The following is a 17701-nucleotide window of genomic DNA, read 5'->3' as shown; positions in this document are numbered from 1 at the left end:
CATGGCACCTTCTATATCCATATAGGATGTCACAAATGGCAAGATCTCATTCTTATTTTTATGGCTGAGCTCAAAAAATATATTCTTATTTCTTTACAATAGATATACAAATATTTATCATCTTTATCCATTCATCTATTAATGGCCACCTGAGTTGCTTCCATATCTTTGCTACTGTAAATAATGCTGCAATAAACATGGGGCTGCTTATATCTTTTCAAATTACTATTTTTGTTTTCTTTGGGTAGATATCTAAAAGTGGAATTATGGGTTCCATTATGGTATTTCTATTTTTATTATTTATTTATTTATTTATTTATTTATTTATTTTTGACAGAGAGAGAGAGCACAAGTAGGCAGAGAGGCAGGAAGAGAGAGAGGGGGAAGCAGGCTCCCTGCCGAGCAGAAAGCCCGATGCAGGGCTTGATTCCAGGACCCCGGGATCATGACCTGAGCCAAAGGCAGAGGCTCCAACCCACTGAGCCACCCAGGCACCCCTCTTTTTTTTAATTTTTGAGAAATTTTCATGCTGTTACACCAATTTACATTCCCACCAACAGTGCACAAGTGTTCCTATTTCTCCACATCATCACCAACACTTGTTATTTCTTGTCTTTTTGATACTAGCCATTATAACAGATGTGAAGTACTACTATCTCATTGTAGTTTTAATTAGCATTTCTCTGGTGATAAGTGATGTTGAGCATCTTTTCATGTGTCTTTTGGCCATCTGTATGTCTTCTCTGGAAAAATGTTTATTCAAGTCATTTGCCCATTTTTAAATTGGATTATTCGTGTTTTTGGTTTTAAGTTGTATGAGTTATGTTTTATGCTTTGGGTATTAACCTTTTATCAGATATATAATTTGCAAATATCTTTTCCTATTCAGTTAGGTTGCCTGTTCATTTCATTGATCATCACCTTTGCTATACAAAAGATTTTTAGTTTGATGTAGCCTCAAAAGTTTATTTTTGTTTCCCTTGCCTGGGAGACAGATTCAGAAAAATATTTCCAAGACTAATGTCCAAGTGAATAAATGTCTATGACTTCTTTAAGGTATTCTATGGTTTCAGGTCTCACATTTATTTCTGGGCTCTCCATCCTGTTTTTTTTTTTTAAGATTTTATTTATTTATTTGACAGAGATCACAAGTAGGCAGAGAAGCAGGCAGAGAGAGAGGGAAGCAGGCTCCCTGCTGAGCAGAGAGCCTGACATGGGGCTCGATCCCAGGACCCTGAGATCATGACCTGAGCCAAAGGCAGAGGCTTAACCCACTGAGCCACCCAGGTGCCCCTCTCCATCCTGTTTTATTGATCTATATGTCTATTTTTCTGCCCATACTATACTGACTTGATTATTATAGCTTTGCGGTATAGTTTGAATACTGGTATTAACTATGGTATTTTTCTTTTCTTTTTTTTTTTTTTTGTGGTTCCTTACAAGTTCTACTATTTTTAGTTCTAATTCTGTGAAAAATACCATTAGTATTTTTATAGGGATTGTGTTAAATCTATAGATTGCTTTGGGTTGTATGGACATTTTAACAATAGCAATTTTTTCAATCTATGACCAAGGTATATTTTTCCATTTATTTGTGTCATTTACTTTACTTTTCTTTTTTTAATGTTTTAAAAGATTTTATTCATTTATTTGACAGAACTAGAGAGCACAAGCAGGTGCAGCAGCAGAGGGAGAGGGAGGGTTAAGCAGGGAGCCCAATGCGAGACTCGATCCCAGGATCCTGGGATCATGACAGCTGAAGGCAGATGCTTAACCATCTGAGCATACAGGTGCCCCTATTTGTGTCATTTTCAATTTCTTTCATCAATGTCTTATAGCTTTCAAAGTACAGGTCTTTCACCTCCTTGGTTACATTTATTCCTAGGTATTTTATTCTTTTTTGGCGCAAATGCAAATGGGATAATTTTCTTAATTTCTTTTTCTCCTAGTTAGTTATTAGTGCATAAAACAACAGATTTCTGTATATTGATTTTTTGTTCTGCTACTTTACTAAATTATTTGTTCTAATGATTTTTGGATGGAGTCTTTCTTTAGGGGTTTTTGTATATAGTATGTCATCTGCAAATAGTGACAGTTTTACTTCTTCCTTACTAATTTTGATGACTTTGAGTTCTTTTCCTTGTCTGAATGCTGTGGCTAAGAAGTTATCTGTACTGTATTGAATAAAAGTGGTGAGAGTGGACATTCTAGTCATGTTCCCCATTTTAGAGCAAAAGATTTCAGCTTTTCCCCATTGAGTGTTATCTGTGGTTTTTGTTTTGTTTTGTTTTTATATGGCCTTTGCTATGTTGAAATATGTTCCCTCTAAACCCATTTTGTTGGAAGTTTTTATCATGAATAGATGTTGAATTTTGTTAAATACTTTTTCTCCATCTATAGAGATGGGTCATACGATTTTTATCCTTTATTTTGTTACAGTGGTATACCACACTGATTGACTTACATATACTGAACTATTCTTGCATCTTTGGAATAAATCTCACTTGATCATGATGAATGAACTTTTAATGTATTTTTAAATTCAGTTTGCTAATATGCACTGAGGATTTTTACATCTATATTCATGAGGGATATTGGTCTGTAATTTTTTTATTTTGGTAGTGCCTTTGGTTTTGGTAACAAGGTAATGCAGAATGAATTTGGAAGCATTTCTTTCTTTTCTTCTTTTTGGAATAGTTCAAGAAAGATAGGTATTAACTATATATTTTTTAAAAGATTATTTATTTATTTATTTGACAGAGATCACAAGTAGGCAGAGACATAGGCAGAGAGAGAGAGAGAGGAGGAAGCAGGCTCCCCACAGAGCAGAGAGACCGATGAGGGCTCGATCCCAGGACCCCGGGACCACTACCCGAGCTGAAGTCAGAGGCTTTAATGCACTGAGCCACTCAGGTGCCCCGGTATTAGCTCTTCTTTAAATATTTGGTAGAATTCACCTGTAAAGACATCTGGTCCTGGATTTTTGTTTGAAGGTTTTTAAATTACTAGTTCAATTTTGTTGCTAGTAATCAGTCTGTTCAGATTTTCTATTTTTTCCTGATTTAGTCCTGGAAGATTGTATGTTTTTAGGAGTTTATCCATTTCTCATAGGTTGTCAAATTAGTTGGCATATAATTTTTCATGGTAGGTCCTTCTAAACACTTCATATTTCTGTGGTGTTGGTAGTAACTTCTCTTTCATATCTGATTTTATTTTTTTGAGTACTTTTTCTTTTTTTCTTAATGAATCTGGTTAAATGTTTATCAATTTTGTTTACCTTTTCCAAAGAACAAACTCTTAGTTTCATTGACTTTTTTCTAATTATTTTAAGTCTCTCATTTCATTTATTTTCAATCTGATCTTTATTATTTCCTTCCTCCTACTAATTTTGGGCTTTCTCTGTTCTTCTTTTTTTTCAGTTCCTTCACGTGTAAGGTTAGATTTTTATTTCAGATTTTTCTTGTTTCTTGAGCTAGGCCTGTACCACTATAGATGCCCCTCAGACTGCTTTTGTTATGTCCTATAGATTTGAACAGTTGTGTTCCCATTTTTATTTGTTCATGTAATATTTGATTTCCTCTTTGATTTCTTCATTGACCCATTGGTAATCTAGTAGCATGGTTTTTAGCCTGCATGTGTTTGGTTTTTATTTTTTCATTTTTTTTTCTTGTAATTGATTTTTAGTTTCATACTGATGTGGTTGAAAAAGATGGCTAATATAATGATTTCAATCTTCTTAAATTTATTTAGACTTGTTTTGTGGCTTAATGTATAATCTATTCTGGAAAATATTCCATGTGCACTTGAAAAGAATGTGTCTTCTAATGTTTTTGGGTGGAATGTTTTATATATATATATGTTAAATCCATCTGGTCTATTTGTCATTCATAGTTGCTGTTTTCTTATTGATTTTCCATCTGGATATTCTACCCATTTATGTGAGTAGGGAATTAAAGTCTCCACTATTATCAAATTACTGTGAATTTCTCCTTTATGTTTACTTATATTTCCTTTATTTCTTTAGGTGTTTGTATATTGGGTACATATTTACAATTGTTACATGCTCTTGTTGGACTGATCCCTTTACATTATGTAATGTCCTTTTTTGTTTCTCATTACAGTCTTTGTAAACCTTTTTTGTTTGATATAAGTATTACTACCCTGACTTCCCACCCCTCACTCCCACTTCTATTTAGAGGGAATATCTTTGTTCATCCCTTAACTTTCAATCTGTATGTATTTTTAGTTCCGAAGTGTCTCTTGTAGGCAGCATATACCTGTGTCATTTTTTTAAAAATACATTCAGTTACCCAATGCCTTTTGATTTGAGCATTTAGTCTATTTACATTTAAAGTAATTGTTGATAGGTATACACTGATTGCCATTTTATATATTGTTTCTGGTTGTTTTTGTAGTTATTATCTATTCCTTCTTCTCTTGCTCTTTTCCTTTGTGATTTGATGATTTTTTTTTAATGTTATGCTTGGATTCTTTTCAGTTTATTTTTTGTGTATTTATTACAGGTAATTGGTTTGTGGTTACCATGAGGTTTATATACAACATTTTATGTACATAGAACTTTATATTAAATTGATAATTGTTTAAGTTCAAACATTCTTAAAAAGTACTACATTACTCCCCTCTGCATATCTTGGATATATCATATTTTACATCTTTTTTATTTTGTATATCCCTTAATTTTTTAGTTATGATTGATTTTACTATTTTTGTCTTTTAACTTGTACATTAGCTTTATAAATGATCTACTACTTTTACTGTATGTTCACTTTTACCAGTGAAATTTTTCTTTTCGTAGGTTTCTTTTAGTTATGGCTATTTTTTCTCTACTTAAAGAAGTCTCTTTACCATTTCTTGTAATGATGGTTTAGCAATGATAAGCTCCTTTAACTTTTGTTTGTCTGAGAAACTCTTTATCTCTCCTTCATTTTTGAATAATTGCTGGGTAGAGTATTCTCGGTTGTAGCTTTTTTCCTTTAAGAACTTTGAATATATCATGCACTGTGTTCTGTCTTGCAAAGTTCTTGCTGAAAAATCAGGTGATAGCCTTATGGGATTTCCTTTGTACTTAAATATTTGCTTTTTTCTTGCTGCTTTTAAGACCCTCTATCTTTAATTTTTGTTATTTTCTTTTTTTATTTAAAGTCAATTAGCCAACATATAGTACATCATTAGTTTTTTAAAATAACATATAATGTATTATTTGTTTCAGGGGTACAGGTCTGTGATTCATCAGTCTTACGTAATTCACAGCACTCACTGTAACACATACCCTCCCCAGTGTCCATCACCGAGCCACCCCATCCCTCCCACCCCCTCCCCTGGAGTAACCTCAGTTTGTTTCCTGAGATTGAGTCTCTTATGATCTGTATCCCTCTCTGGTTTTGTCTTGCTTCATTTTTCCCTCCCTTCCCCTATGATCCTCTGTCTTTTCCCCAAATTTCTCAAATCAGTGAGATTATATGATAATTGTCTTTCTCTGATTGGCTTATTTCTCTTAGCATAATAGCCTTTAGTTCCATACACATTGTTGCAAATGACAAGATTTCTTTTTTTTGATGGCTGCATAATATTCCATTTTATATCAACACCACACCTTCTTTATCCATTCATCTGCCAATGGACATCTAGGCTCTTTCCATAGTTTGGCTATCATGGACATTGCTGCTATAAACATTGGGGTGCATGTGACCTTTCAGATCATTACATTTGTATCTTTAGGGTAAATACCCAGTAGTACAATTGCTGGCTCAGAGGGTAGCTCTATTTTCAACTTTTTGAGGAAGCTCCATACTGTTTGCCAGAGTGGCTGCACCAGCTTGCATTCCCTCCAACAGTGTAGGAGGGTTCCCCTTTCTCCACATCCTCACCAACACCTATCATTTCCTGATTGGTTCATTTTAGCCATTCTGACTGGTGTGAGGTGTATCTCATTGTGGTTTTGATTTGTATTTCCCTGATGCCAAGTGATGTGGAGCACTTCTTCATGTGTGTGTTGGCCATTTGGACATCTTCTTTGAAGAAATTTCTGTTCATATCTGCTGCCCATTTCTTGATTGGATTATTTGTTCTTTGGGTGTTGAGTCTGATAAGTTCTTTATAGATTTTTGGATACTAGCCCTTTATCTGATATGTTGTTTGCAAATATCTTCTCCCATTCTGTCAGTTGTCTTTTGGTTTTGTTGACTGTTTCCTTTGCTGTGCAAAAGTTTTTGATCTTGATGGAGTCCCAATAGCTCATTTTTGCCCTTGCTTCCCTTGCCTTTGGTGATGTTTCTAGGAAGAAGTTGTTGTGGCTGAGTTCAAAGAGCTTGCTGCTTGTGTTTTCTTCAAGAGTTTTGTTGGATTCTTGTCTCACATTGAGGTCTTTCATCCATTTTGAGTCTACTTTTGTGTGTGGTGTAAGGAAATGGTCCAGTTTCATTCTTCTACATATGGCTATCCAGTTTCCCCAACACCATTTGTTGAAGAGACTGTCTTTTTTCCATTGGACATTCTTTCCTGCTTTGTCAAAGATTAGTTGACCCTAGAGTTGAGGGTCCATTTCTGGGCTCTCTATTCTGTTACAATAAACTGTGTGTCTGTTTTTGTGTCAGTACCATAATGTCTTGATGATTATAGCTTTGTAATAGAGCTTGAAGTCTGGAATTGTGATGCTGCCAACTTTGGTTTTCTTTTTTTTTTAACATTCCTCTGGGTTTTGGGGGTCTTTTCTGGTTCCATACAAATTTTAGGATTTTTTTCCATTTCTTTGAAAAAAGTTGATGGTATTTTGATAGGGATTGCATTAAATGTGTAGATTGCTCTAGGTAGCATAGACATTTTCACAATATTTGTTCTTCCAATGCATGAGCATGGAAAGTTTTTCCATTTCTTTGTGTCCTCCTCAATTTCTTTCACAAGTGCCTTATAGTTTTCTGAGTACAGATTCTTTGCCTCTTTGGTTATATTTATTCCTAGGTATCTTATGGTTTTGGGTGCAATTGTAAACGGGATTGACTCCTTAGTTTCTCCTTCTTCTGTCTTGTTGTTGGTATATAGAAATGCAACTGGTTTCTGTGCACTGATTTTTTTTTTGTGTGTGTGTGTGCATTGATTTTATATCCTGACACTTTTCTAAATTCCTGTTTGAGTTCTAGCAGTTTTGGAATGGAGTCTTTTGGGTTTTCCACATAAAGTATCATATCATCTGCAAAGAGTGAGAGTTTGACTACATCATTAGTTTTTGATATAGTGTTCAATGATTCATTAGTTGTATATAACACCCAGTGCTCATCACATCATGTGCCCTCCTTAATGCCCATCACCCAGTTCCCCATTCTTCCACCTGCCTCTCTTTCTGCAACCCTCAGTTTTTTCTCAGAATTATGAATCTGTCATGATTTGTCTCCCACTATGATTTCTTCCCATTCAGTTTTCCCTCCCTTCCCCTATGATTCTCTGTGTTATTTCATATATTCTACATACAAGTGAAACCATATGATAATTGTCATTCTCAGATTGACTTATTTCACTTAGCAATTATTATGTGTCTTTGTGTGGATCTCCTTGAATTCATCTTAACTGAGGCTCTCTGTGCTTTCTGGGCCTGGATGTTTTTTCCTTTCCCAGGTTGGAGAGTTTTCAGCTATTATTTCTTCAAATAAATTTTTTGCTTCTCTCTTTCTCTCTTCTCCTTCTGGGACCCCTACAATGCAAATATTATTATGCTTGATGAAGTTGCAGAAGTCTTTTGACCTATCCTCATCTTTTAAAATATCTCTTTTTGGGGCGCCTGGGTGGCTCAGTGGGTTAAAGCCTCTGCCTTCGGCTCAGGTCATGATCCCAGGGTCCTGGGATCGAGCCCCACATCGGGCTCTCTGCTCAGTGGGAAGCCTGCCTCCTCCTCCTCCTCTCTCTCTCTCTCTGCCTGCTTGTGATCTTTGTCTGTCAAATAAGTAAATAAAAAAATCTTAAAAAAAATCTTTTTTCTGCATTTTAAAAGATTTTATTTATTTGAGAGAGAGAGAGAGAGAGAATGAGCTGGGTGGAGGGGCAGAGGGAAAAGGAGAAGCAGACTCCCCGCTGAAGGGGGAGCCTGATATGGAGCTTGATCTCAGGACCCTGAGGTCATGACCTATGCCAAAATCAGACACTTAACTGACTGAACCACCAAGGAGTCCCTAAAAAATCTCTTTTCTTTTTTGTGGTAGAGGTGGATTGCTTTCCACTATCCTGTCTTCCAGATCACTCATTTTTTCCTCTGCTTCCTTTACTGATGATTCCCTCTAGTGTATTTTTCATTTCAGTTATTGTGTTCTTCAGATCTGAGTCTTTTTTATATTTTCTATCCCCTTTGAAGTTCTCACTGAGTTTAAATACTTTTCACTCAAGTTCAGTGAGTATCTTTATTACCATTATTTTAAACTCTTTATCAGGTAGATTGCTGTCTCTATTTCATTTAGCTTTTGCTCTCTGGTTTTGTCTCATTCTTTCATTTGGAACATAGTCCTCTATCTTCTCATTTTGTCTGACTTGCTGTGTTTATTTCTATGTATTATGTAAGTCAACTTTTTGTCTCCTGGTTGTGAAATTAGTGGCCTTATATAGAAAGCATTTTGTGAAACCTGATAGCACAATCTTTCCTGGCAACCAGAATGAGGTGGTCCATGGTTATCTCTTTTGTGGGCTCCTTACACCTTTCTTTTGTGGCTGGGCCATGACTACTGTGGGCATGCTGGTGGGTGGGAGTAGCTCTCAACCTGGTTTTCTGCAGTGACTAGCTATGACTACTGCAGGTGCACTGGTGGGCAGTGGTTACAGCAGGCATGGTTGGCTGAGAGGCCTCATTGTAGCTATTGTGGTCATGCTGATGGGTGGGGTTAGCTTTGCCCTTCCCTGGGGCAGGAGTCTCTTTGGAAGGGCATCAGTCCTGACCAGGGCTACTCACTGAGTGTGTTAGGGTGGCAGTTGCTTTCAGGAGCTTGGGGGGGCACTGGTCCCTAGTGAAGCTGCTCAGTGGGTGTGGTGGGTTGGGAGCTACATTGGAGGGGGATTTGATTGGGGGGTTGGTTAGGTGTGGTGAATCTGTAAGGGAGTGCGTAGGTGGGGCAGGTAGTGTTAGCAAAGTAAAGGTAGGGTGTCAGAACTGGTTCCTGCAGTGTCTGGAGAGCAAGGCTTAGGATGGCAAGAAAAATGGTGTCTGCCAACACTTCCATTCCTAGAGAAAGCTCCTGTATATCCCCGCCCCTGTGGCACATGTCCTGAAATTAACCAATAAATCTTCACATATAACTCTACTCGTTTTTAAACTGATGCTTCTGTGTTGGGTCTTGGGCTGAGTTATATAGTGTGCTGGTCCTTGAAGCATGAAGACTCACTTTCCTGCAGCTCTCCAACACTCCTGAAGTTAAGAGCTAATAATTTTCAAACTCAGATGTTACAGAGTCTTGTCTTCCTGGTGCAGATGTCCAGGGTCAGGATATCTGGTATGAGGCTTAATCTTCTTGCTCCTCTAACTGTGTGATACTGCTACTGCATGTGGGTTGCCTCACTGGGAGTTCTGTTCCCAACTGTGTTTCTGTCCATTTTACCCTATTGATGTGGTCTTTCTTTGTGTCTAGCTGTGAAATATCTGTTCTGATAGTGTTCAGGTTATTTTTAGAGTGAGTTGCATTACATGTTGTTTTGCTTTGGTGTTTGTGTGTAGAGGAGGTGAGGTAAGGAGCCTCCTACTCTGCCATTTTCTTCTGATCTCCCCTGTTATTTCTATTTTAAACAATCAACAGACTTTTAAAGAGATTTAAAAATATATGTATGAATAATTTTTGAAAGATTTTACATATTTTCCAATATATTTACCCTTTGTGCTGTTTTTTTTTTTAATTGAAGTATAGTTGACACACAATGTTGTATTAATTTCAGGTGTACAATGTAGTGATTCAACAAGTCTTTACATTATGCTATGCTTGCCACAAGTGTAGCTCCTATCTGTCACCATATAATGCTATTACAATACCATTGACTATATTTCCCATGATGTACTTTTATCTCTGTGACTTATTCATTTCACAACTGGACACCCATATGTCCTACCTCTTCCACCCATTTTGCCCATTTCCCCACCTCCCTACATTCTGGCAGTCACCAGTTTATTCTCTGTATTTATGGGTCTATTTCCCCTTTTTATTTATTTTTTTGTTTTGTTTTTTAGATTCCATATATAAGTGAAATCATAAGGTGTTTGTCTTTCTTTGTCTGGCTTATTTCACTTAGCATTAATACCTTCTAGGTTCATCCATGTTGTTGCAAAAGGCAAGATCTCACTGTTTTTTTTTTTTTTATGGCTGAGTAATATTCCATTATACTGGAATGGTATATAAATATATACCATACATATCAATGTGAAATACCATATCTTCTTCAACCATTCATCTATCAATGGACCCTTGAATTGCTTCCATATCTTGGCTATTATAAATAGTACTGCAGTAAACATAGGGGTGTATATGTCATTTTGGATTAGTGTTTTTGTATTCTTTGGTAAATACACAGTAGCAGAATTACTGGATTTATGCTATTTCTATTTTTAATTTTCTGAGGAAGCTCTATACTGTTTCCCATATAGCCCCACCAATTTATATTCACAGCAACAGTGCAAGGAGTCCCCTTTTTCCGCATCCTCACTTACACTTACTATTTCTTATCTTATTGATGCTAGCCATTCTAATAGATGTGAAGTGATATACTGATTTTGATTTGTATTTCCCTAATGATTAGTATTCCGGCCTGCTTGCTAACTCTATTTCCCAATGAATTAGCTTGCGCCACCTGAACAATCCAGTACAATCCACAACCTGGACCTGTATTAAAGTTCCCCCATTAAATCCCTGACTCTCAGGAGTCATTGAAACCAACGAGGTTGCTTTGAGAAAATATTTATTTGTTCCTTCAGGGGGAAAGAAGATATTGAATATGAAACTTCCCATGCTACAGTGCTGCTACATTTGATTTTCCACTTGATAGCTATGTCAGCTCTTTGGGCAGGGTTATCTGCTGGCTTTTAAAAATTTAACTATCATATGAAAGAAAGTATTGACACTAATAGGAAACAACTTATAAAGAGGAAATGATGAAGGGAAAGAGGAAGCTGATGGGCACGAAAAAAGTACTGTCAACAGTTTCAACTGAGACTAGTCTAATTAATGTCTAAAGCTTTGAGGTTGTAAAGAATCCAAGAGAGAAAATCCCTTGTCTATTCTTGTTCCTGTTCCCCAGCAGGACAAAAAATAATTTGGGAGCATTACTTCATAGTTTGTGGGTTAGATTAGAAGTTGTGAGGGGTATCTCAGTTATCATTTACTGTAAGAGTGTTGAGAAAAAAAATTCTAAATAGCACTGTTGCCTCTGAAACTGGGAGAATTTTTAGGTTAAATAAAGTCTGACTGTTTCAGGGGATTACTCTAGCCACAAATTGAAGAATAAAAGTATAGATAAGGCATTTGTAGTAATTTTCTTCATGGAGTAGAGGGTAAGTGAATACCTGAATCATAAAGATCTTTCTATGGGAGAAAATCTTTTTTTTTTTTGATATGCTCTTGTTAAAGTAAAAATAAAAACGACTAGTTCTCTTCTCTTTTATAAAATAATATATATTAACTGGCCAGCCCAATAAGCAACGAAAGCAAAGCAAAACAAAACAAAACAGATGAATCACAAAACACACTTTGATTGTACCCCAAATAAAACTTCATGTTTAATAACAGTTTTAGCCAGGAAAAAACTTAAAGCCTGCATTTTACTCAAATATGAAGCTCTTGGGGTTAAAAGCATGGCTATTCATATTGAAATCCTTAGGGTCTTACACAATGTTTGGGATATAATAAGTTTTTTAATGAATGTTTGAATAAACACATTGATGAATAAACTGGAAATAAATCAAGCAGAGAGAGTCAATTATCATATGGTTTCTCTTATTTGTGGGACATAAGGAGTAACACAGAGGACATGGGGAGATGGAGAGGAGAAGGGAGTTTGGGGAAATTGGAGGGGGAAATGAACCATGAGAAACTGTGAACTCTGAGAAACTAACTGAGGGTTTTGGAGGGGAGGGCGGTGGGAGGTTGGGTGAGCCTAGTGGTGGATATTATGGAGGCACGTATTGCATGGAGCACTGGGTGTGGTGCATAAACAATGAATTCTGGAACACTGAAAAGAAATTAAAAAATAAATAGAAATAAAAAAAAAGAAACAGAGAAAATCTACAACTGACTATTATATGACAGCATGTTGTCATATTACTGTAAGGAAGTGGAAAAAGTCCCATAGTCATCATGGCCAAGTGAATGCCTGATAATTTTGATGTTGGCAAGGCCCTGGCAGTTACCACCAACCCTACCCACCAGTGGGAAAAAGAATACAGAGTCTAACCCTAATCTACACTTCTAGCTGTATCTGTCAGTATCCCTCATATGAACTCTCCCCTTTGGATAAACTGTTCTACTCATTATTCTCTGAATACCCCATATTCTCTTGCTTCTTCAAGCCTTTGTTTACATTGAACATGAAATGTATTTCTCTGCATATTTGCTTACAAAATCCTACCTATTCTTTCAAGTCTGTCTCAAATACCAAATATTTCAAGAAGATCCCCCAATCATAGCCATTCTAAGTAAGACTGACTTAGACCACTGATTATATTTTTGGCCACATAACATTGATTATATACTCCCTTACATTGTAGTTATTTTAGAGAGCAAAAAATCCATCATAGGCATCATTTTTCCCCTTCATAAATCATTGGAATTTGGTGAATTGACTGATAGATTAATTCAGCATTATGTACTAATTGATTAATCTTATCATTTGCCTTATAGGCATCATGAAGAAGGCAATGTTAAGAAGTTTAAAGACTACTAAGGGAGACGAGATATATAAAAACAGCTGCAAAACAATGTAAAATGTAAAAAAAAACCCCATACAAATTATGGGATTGAAAGTGTTGATAACATACTTCCATATTTGGAGATAACAGGAAAATTTATTTAAGAAGGTGAATTTTAGGGCACCTGGGTGGCTCAGTGGGTTAAAGCCTCTGCCTTTGGCTCAGGTCATGATCCCAGGGTCCTGGGATTGAGCCCCACATCAGGCTCTCTGCTTGGTGGGGAGCCTGCTTCCCTTCCTCTCTCTCTGTCTGCCTCTCTGCCTACCTGTGATCTCTGTCAAATAAATAAAAATCTTTAAAAAAAGAAAGTGAATTTTACTTGGTTTTGAAGAAAAGATGGGATTAAGGCATGGAATGGACATTTCAGAGAAAGAAATGGTGTAAACTAACTGAGAAGATAGGATAGGGAAGTAGTGATTTTTTGAAAACAAAGTATTTCAGTTGGGTTTATGTTTTTAGAAATAAAGGTAGAAAGATAATCTGTTTTTTATACACTAAGAAATTAAGACTTTTTGGTAATCAAAGATATCTGCAAGAGGAGTTATTTGATCAGAGTTGTACTTCCAGGTTATACTAACACAAATAGGACTGTGCTTTGTAGAAAGGGAGAAATTGAAGGATGAGTGGATTTTCTTGTCTATGTAGAAGTAATGAGAGCAGGGTAATGGCATTGGGAATGAAGATGAGAGGACTGTTTTAAAGGCTCAGATCTGATCAGACGAACCAAGCCATTGATTGTCAGGTTACAATGGTGACAGAGTCAAAGGGAGTAAGGAGGCTTTGATCCTGGGTAACTGGATAGCTAAGTATGTTATAAATTAAACTGCAGAATACAGAAGGGAATATATTTGTAAATGAGTGTCTTAAATGTAATAATTGACATAATTGGTGTGAGGTGTTTTATAGGGAAATTGAGGTGGAGATGCTCTCATGTCAATTGGAAATGCTGAACCTACATGTAGCAGAGACAGGGGGGCTGCAGATGGTCAGGAACCATATTTCTATAAGGCATAGTTCAAGCCATAATATTGATTGAGAATGTTATGGGAGTATAAACAAGAACAGGCAAAAGCTCCAAAGGTATATCTTTGGGGTAAGCCTGCATTTAGGGGCCAAGAGCAGAAAAAAAGATTAAGTGGGCAGAGAAGACTGGGTTGTAGATACAGGAGGAACACTGAAAAAGTGTTGCGTTATAAATGACAACAGAGGAGCAGACTTTCAAGAAAGGGTGATCTGTTGTGTTAAATATTCACAGAGTTGTAGAAGTGAAAGAGCATTTGGTTTGTTACTATATGATTAGATAATGAATACTGACAGTCTAGTTTCACACTTGACGGTAGTGTAATAAAGTAAAACAGGGCAAAAATCAGATTACCAGAAGTTAAGAGTGAGTTAGGAATGAGGAGAATGGAGGTTCTAAGTATTTGAAAGAGTTTGAGGCTGAAGGGACGGAGAGACATACCAACAACATTTCAGGAAAAAAAGAAGGTTTCTTTACCTTTTTTGTTGTGGTGGTGGCAGTGGTTTTCTTTTGAGAATGAAGAAACATCTGACAGGCTTAATTGAAAGTGAAGATATAAAAGAACCATTTGAACAGAATGCTTTTTAAGAGGTTGCCTCATAGAGAATATTTCTATGGCTATCCGTCACCAAAACAAAACAAACCACCATGACAGCAGGTCTTTCAGCATTAAATAGAACACATAATGGTAGTACCTGAGCATATTATTTGTAAAAAGGCAAATTAGATGCTGAAATCACTCACCTTATAAGATTACAAAAGGATTGTTGGATTGTTTTGGGTACTAATTTCTCAAGTGTTTCTTTATAGGTCATTAAATGCTCAACAGTGTAAACAACTAAATACTATAACATTTCAATCTACTTCCAATTAAGTGTCACCAGAAATTAAGATAAAACAAACCTTTATTAAAGATGAAAAAGGGACATTTACATTTTGGGTTTAATATTATTTACTCTACCAGAAAGGAAGCTAAATCACTCTTCTGATCTGTTCAATATAAGATTCTTGGAACCCTGAAGCCCATCAGAAAAGTCATGTGAACCACCTCATTGTGGTGAAATGTGGCAAGGAGATGACTTATCACTCTAGGAAGTTTTGAATGCATATCATTTCCAAGAAAATTAATGATGTACCCAAAAGCTGCATTTTACTGCAGAAAGTACTATCTGAAATAACAGAGAAATAATTAGCCTTACAATAATGTACAAATTTGTCCTGCCTCACAAATTTTAAAAGCAAAACCTAAAATGATCAAACTGTTCCCAAGTAACTTAAGTGCATCCTAGAAGAAAGGTTGAGTATTCAAAAAATGCCAAAATATGCAGCATTCTATGAAATAAAATGCATGTACAGCAATCCATGAAGAATTATCTGGCATGAAAAGAATCAGGGAAATATGACTCATTATGAGAAGAAAAATAAAACCAGTTCATTACTGGCACAGATGTTAGAATTAGCAGGTAGGTATTTATAAAATTATTAGAACTGTATTGTGTAGTTCAATAAAGTAAATAAGGACACAGAAGTCATGAAAAGTCCCAGATCAACTTCTAGAGATGAAAATTACAATGTATGAGATAATAAATACACTGGATGGGATTAATGGCAGATTAGACATTGCAGAAAAAATAATGAACTTGAAGACATAGCAATAGAAGCAATTAAAAAAATGAAACAAATGGTCAAAGGGAATAAAAAAATAAATGGAACATCATGAGCTGTGAGACAACTTCAAGCAGTGTAATATAGATGTAACAGGAGTTCCTGAGAAAGGGAAATACAGAAAAGTATTTGAAGAAGGAATGGTTGACAGTTTTCCAAATTTAGTGAAAATTATAAACACACAGATCCAAGAAATACAGAGAAGCTCAAACACAAGCAGTTTGAAGACAACTACATCAAGGTACATCATTATCAAATTGGCAAATAAAATTGATAAAGAGAAAATCTAATACATACTAAAAGAAAGATATATATGTTATATATGGAGTAGCAATGATAATGATCATAACAGATCTTCATCAGAAACAATGCAATACAACAATGTAAAACAACGAGACAGTGCCTCAACTTCTTAAAGTACCAAAATGAAAATTGTCATCTGAAAGTATATACTTACTAAAAACATTTGAGAAATAAAGTTGAAATAGGGATTTATAGATAGACAAAAGCTTAAAGAATTCATCATAAACAGAGCTTCCTAACAAGAAATGTTAAAGAAACTGTTCAATCAGAAAGAGAAAGATAGCAAATGGAAATATGAATTTACACAAAGATATGAAGAATGTTGGATTTGGCAACTACATGAGTAAAATAAAAGATATTTTTCTTATTTAAATATCTTAAAAGAAAATTAAATATTAAAAAGATAATGACAATGTAGTGTGAAGTTTTTTAACACATTATGGTAGGCAGAATTCTAAGAATGGCTCCCCAGGATTCCATGTTCTAATTTCTAGCACCATTGAATATGATGATATCTCTATTGATATGTTATCTGCTACATGTTCTGCTGTGTTATGTTTTATAGCACAGTTGACCTTGGGATAGATTATCCAGTTAGACCTAACTAATCATAGAAGTCCTTTAAAAAGCAGAGCTTTTTCTCTATCTGGTAGCAGAAGGGGAAGGTAGAGAGATGAAAGCACAGGCTTATCTGATATTTTGGTGCTGGCTTTAAATGGAGGGGTTCATGTACAAAGATTGGAAACTGGTCAAAAGTAGCTGAGACTGACCACTTGTCGACAATCAATAAGGAAATAGGAACCTCAAAGTTAAAAATAAAGGAATTAGATTTTGTTAATAATAGGAAGAGTTTGGAAGAAAAATCCCATGTTCCAGATAAGAACACAGTAGGTTGTTAGCTTGATTTCAGCCTGTGAGACCCCAAGCAGAAAACCCAGCCAAGTTATTCCAGACTTCTGATTAATGGAACTATGAAATAATAAGTGGGTCTTGTGTTATGCTTCTAAGTTTATGGTAATTTGTTATGCAGAAAACCAATTAGAAAACTAATATACACTTGGAGAAGTAAAATGTATGATAAAAATAACAAGCTAAATGGGGAAAATGAAACTACATTGTTGAAACACATGTTATAGTTGATATTTTCAACAAAGGAGATAAGATACAATCATAAAAATTATTCAATTAGTTCATAAAAAGGCAGAAAATAAAAAAGGGAACAAAGATTATATGGGACAAATAGAAAAAAAGCAGCAAGATGATAGGTTTACATCTAACCATATCAGTAGTCACATTAATTGTAAATGGACTGAACACCCCAATTAAAAGGTAGAAATTGTCACATTGTATAAAAAGGAAGATCTAACTATATGCTAGCTACAAGAAATGCACTTTAAATATAAAGACACGAGAAGATTAAAAATCAGGGAAATACAATCAATGCTTTGTATTTGTGTATTTGTATATTAATATTTGTATTATACAATGAGATACCACTTCACGCCAGTCAGAATGGCTAAAATTAACACATCAGGAAACGACAGATGCTGGTGAGGATGTGGAGAAAGGGGAACCCTCCTATGCTGTTGGTGGGAATGCAAGCTGGTGCAGCCACTCTGGAAAACAGTATGGAGCTTCCTTAAAAAGTTGAAAATAGAGCTACCCTCTGACCCAGCATTGTACTACTGGGTATTTACCCTAAAGATACTAATGTAGTGATCCGAAGGGGCACATGCACCCAAACGTTTATAACGGCAATGTCCACAATAGTG

This window comes from Enhydra lutris, unplaced genomic scaffold, assembly GCF_002288905.1.
Source record: "Enhydra lutris kenyoni isolate GAN:26980312 unplaced genomic scaffold, ASM228890v2 scaffoldscaffold2, whole genome shotgun sequence".
NCBI lineage: Eukaryota > Metazoa > Chordata > Mammalia > Carnivora > Mustelidae > Enhydra > Enhydra lutris.
Note: the sequence above shows the minus strand (reverse complement) of the source record.